Source organism: Macrobrachium nipponense, chromosome 37, assembly GCF_015104395.2.
Source record: "Macrobrachium nipponense isolate FS-2020 chromosome 37, ASM1510439v2, whole genome shotgun sequence".
NCBI classification, from domain to species: domain Eukaryota; kingdom Metazoa; phylum Arthropoda; class Malacostraca; order Decapoda; family Palaemonidae; genus Macrobrachium; species Macrobrachium nipponense.
The window spans coordinates 28,176,487-28,181,486 of NC_061097.1; positions in this window are offsets into that span (position 1 = coordinate 28,176,487).

The window sequence follows — 5,000 nt, forward strand, 5'->3', positions numbered from 1 at the left end:
ATCGCTCACGAAAGCAATTAGCGAGTTTTATTACAAGGAACTGAGTACTTTCTGCTAAGTAAACAAAAATTCGTAGTTAGTCTGTGTGTGTGTGTGTTTTTTTTTATATATAAAAATGTTCGAGAATGAAAAATCATGGACAGAACTTTGAATCGGCAGCAGCCTAATCTATTGGGGACAGAGCTCTTTCATTTCTCCTCACCTCCAAGGTTTTTTTTTTTTTTCTGCGCATTAATTATTAATTTTCCAGCAACATATTTTCGTCGAGTATTCCATTTTCAATTTTCTGAAAGTGAGATAAGAATACTGTAAATTGCTTGAGGGACTGACATCCCATAGTGTTTGTTGTATTGGCTTAGCTTTTGATATACATTATGATTAATGTTCATTTGTTACCATTTTACTTCTAATCATGAATCTGCAGTAAGGTCTTGTCGTAGAACCAAAGTGTATCATCTCCGAAGCGGGATAATGCCTTTAGTGAGCGCCTCAGCGGCGTGGTTGGTATGGTATTAGCGTCCCACCTCGGTGGTCGCGGGTTCGATTCTCGGCCATTCCATGAGGAGCGAGAGATGTGTATTTCTGGTGATAGAAGTTCACTCTCGACGTGGTTCGGAAGTCACGTAAAGCCGTTGGTCCCGTTGCTGAATAACCACTGGTTCCATGCAACGTGAAATCACCATACAAACAAAACAAACAATGCCTTCAGTGCGCCTCACAGGATGCACTGTCGACATTACTAATGGTTCTTTGCAACGTCCCTTCGGCCCCTAGCTGCAACCCCCTTTCATTCCTTTTACTGTACATTCATTCATATTATCTTTCTTCCATCTTGCTATCCACCCTCCCCAAACAACTATTTCGAAGTGCAACAGCTTTAAGGTTTTCCTCCTGTTACACCTTCCACACCTTTTACTGCCAATTTCCTTTCCAGCGCTGAATTACGTCATAGGTTTCAGACTGTATATTCCCTTCCCTTCCAGAGTATATCGTAATCTGAGGAAGAATCCTCCGGGCGATTAATGGTGACGATTGTTTAACCAAGCAGAGTTCATTCAGTCGTTTGTGCTATTTTTAGCAAGCTTCACCGAAACCCTCACTTTAGACGCTAAACAGGAAGATCAGGTAATTGTTTCAAACGGCCGTTTCGAGTATCTCGGAAGTGGATGGAATGCAAAAGTTTCCCCTTTCCTGTCTTAGTTATTGGTCTTCGGAGAATTTCATCTCTCGTTGAATTATTTATCGTTTAGGCCGATATAAACAGCTTTGATTATTGATTGATTTTAACCTCCACTAAAGATAGGTTTTCTGGACGAATCGTACTAAGACAAGTTATGTGTACAGTAAAATTAATCTTTAAATAAAATTGTATTATCCAACAACCCAATATTTACCAAGCAACATATTCTTTTTGCACCAATTAAATTATGCCAATGATAATTTGATTTAGACTCAGAGGAAATGATTCTTAGGTAACAGAGTAGTCGAAGTTCAGGTTCTTAGCCCCTTTCTCAAGTTGTCCAGGGAATCATGGGAGGGCAAAGGGAGGTTGGCAGGGGTTGGGGGGGCCGTTGGTGAGGGGGTCGTCTTCCAGTTGGCAATGTTCGGGCTTCTCCAAAAGTTGGGAGATGTGACACGTCATTCTTGTCGACGGACGATCAGAAATAGGCGGTATTGTACTTTGAAATGAGACCAATAAAATTTCTCTCTCTCTCTCTCTCTCTCTCTCTCTCTCTCTCTCTCTCTCTCTCCACATCCAAAGGAGGCAAATAAACACACACAAAATACGCAAGCGCAGATAAAATCCATTTGGTATGATAGTTTACAGATGGTATTCATCTTTGTTGGTACAGTGCATTGCTATCTCATTCCGTTATTTTCTTTAATTAATTTCATCATTAAAAAGATGTCTTCAATCAAAGATATGGTTAACGGGCATTTGGAACCTTTCTTACTCAAGGAGAAAGAAGATTCTAAACAAGCGTGCGTAAAAATGTTGAAATACCATTGTTGCAAATAATAAAATTTGGAAAATCGTTGGTCCATGTGAGACAAAGTGCCTTTAATTGTGAAGTTTTCTTGTTACAACTATCTATCAAGTCTTGCAAATAGTGGCACCTCCTGAAGCAGTAAACAGGCTGTAGCATTTATCTCTCTGAAATATGTGAACTCTCGAAATGAAATTAAGATTAAAAACAAGTATATAGACGCGAGTATTTTCAGCAAATAGTAGATTGTTGATTACAAGTAAACGGAAACAACCAAAATCCTTTAATCTAATGTGCCACTTTTTTTTTTTTTTTTTTTTTTTTTCAATCCAAGTTTTCTCCAGTTACAGGGAAGGTGTGACATTCCCTTCTATATGGCCCATATGGGTGTCATAAATCCTTTCAGCCCCTGGAAGATGCTCCTCAGAATCTAGAAAATCTAAAATCTTGAGGAACAATAGCAGGAAGGAGTCAAGATGAGCTGTTTTAACTTGAGGCAGAAAAAATTGGTCTATATCTCATAGAGTTACCAAGGGAGGTGCATTGATGGCCATCATGCCTGAAAGACAACTGCTTATAGGCGGTATGCTACAAAGACTTCTTGCAATTCGATGAAAGCATTGTTTCAAAGCAATGATGAAGACAGTATTGCAAAGAATTTTCTACACTTCGCCCCCAACAACATGGGAACTACAAGAAAGTATCTGAGTGGACCATATTTGTCCAGACACAAGAACGTTGTTGTTTACCAATTGCATTCACAAGTGTGGGACCTTTTACCCGGTGATATTCACTTCTCCAAATGAGCTGATTCTGTTGCTAACAAAGATTAGGTTATAGAATACCAAACCGAGTATTTCAACATCGCCCAGAACTGAAAAGGGAGCCTCAAACGTGCTTTCTAGAAGCCTCGAATCCCAACAACTCTGCAGGGGGATGTGAATGGTGGCCAAGAATGATACCCTTTCCAGTTCAACTAAATATTTTTTTACCGCTTGAAGCTCTTACATGGAATGTTGATTATTACTACTTCTGTGCTGGAATTCCATATAATATCTCTGCATTTGTTTTGCCTGAGGATTTAATATATGTGTTAATGCGTCATACGCATGCAAGAAAAAAACAATTTACTCACTGTAATAGGGCGAAGCTTATTAATTAATTGATTTATTATTGCAAGGATTAGTCTAAGGCTTTCGTTTTAAAATCAGTAGAAAACGTGTGATAGAATATTTGTTTTTATAAATATATGAGGATCCTTGCTAAGTCTAGATAGGTCCTTTTGTTTCAGTATATTTCACCCTTCTTATTCCTCTTATTCTCTCTTCATTCTCTTCTCGTTCTTAGTTTATAGTACACTAATTTAAGTTCCTTTTTTCCCGTTGTTTTGTAATCCACATCCTATCGAGTTTCCTTCTATTCTCTCATCAGTTCTTGCCATTTTTACTGTTCTCATTCTTTATTTTAATCCAGGTCTGTCTATCCTTATTCCCTTTCTTATCACGCTTAACCTTTCATTGCACCCTACCATGACGTCGTCCTGGTTATTTTAGGTAAATATTAACCCTTTAACGCCGAATGGACGTATTAAACGTCGAGTCAACGCCGTTCTGTGCGACCACGTGTCGATGAAAGTGCTTCTCAAGTGTCTCATTTGCCGTTAGTAACCCCAGGAAGCATCGGCCGTCCTTAGGGGCATTCGTAGGAATTTTGGGAGGGCTCCAACAAGGGAGGGAACATTGATGAATATTTATCAGAGCTCGATCGAGAGTATGTGGCAATAGTCCTCATTTTGATGGCGGATGGTCGTCAAGTGATGAGGACATAACTCTCGATGAAAGTGATGACGACGAATATTTGCCCCCAATGTCCGTTCGAGGGTCACATCCCAAAAGTGAATTAGAGTTCAGTAGTTTCAGTGTGTATGAGGGGGAATCTGAGGAGGGGGATGATGAAGAGTTAGTTCAAGAGATTTTCGCGCCGATGAGGATGATACAGAAAGCGAAGGCTTGAGTGAGGGAGATGGGCCAGTGAGGGGGTCTCGTGTTCGTAGTCGTACCCGCGCTCGTGCGCGTGCGCGCGCACGGGCACGCAGAAGGTCGGATAGTCGAGCGAGCAGCCAAGGTGAATCTCGGTCGTCCGAAAGCGAGGATGGGTGGACAGAGGACCCCACACCACCTACCATGCATCCATTCGCGGCAAATCCTGGCCTCACCGTACCTGTTCCCCTGACTCCTCTGGGTTTCGTTCAGCTTTTCCTTACGCGGGAATTGCTGGAGTACCTGGTAGCAGAGACGGCGGACTACGCCAGGTACTGCCGTGATGAATTGCGCACGACATTGTCGTATTATTGGCGGGGTTGCAACCTCCCTGACATGGCGCATTTTTTGGGGCTCCACGTTTTTTTTGGATTGTTGCCTGCCTCCGACGTCAGGATATATTGGAGGCGTAATTTTTTGCTTGGGTACGCCCAATGTGCCCCGCGTTATGCCCGTGATACTTTCCTGGAGTGTTGGATCCAGAATATTTCAACGCCTTCAACCGGAAGGGCCACCATACCCCGGAATAACTCTGATCGCCTCATTTTAGTGCGCCCAGTGTTGGATTATATCCGTGAACGCTGTGTAACTCTCGTGATTCCTGGAAAGAATCTTTCATTGGATGAGGGGATGATGCCTTACAAAGGACGTCTAAGCATCAAAGTGTATAACCCCAAGAAGCCGAAGAAATATGGCGTGAAATTTTTTTTATTACCGAGGCCAACACTGGCTACGTCGTGGACTTTTCGGTGTATTCCGGGGTCTTCTCCACGTTGTGTGACACTGTTTTCGGGCTTGTGGATCGTTTCCGTAACCAGGGATACCACCTGTTTATGGATAATTATTATAATTCGGTATCCCTGGCCCAGGAACTGTATGAAGCAGGTATTCACGTCAGTGGTACCCTTCGGTTGGTGCGTAGGGCCCCGAATTCCCTCAAGCGGTTCGCTAGCCATCCGCAACATCTGGCAAG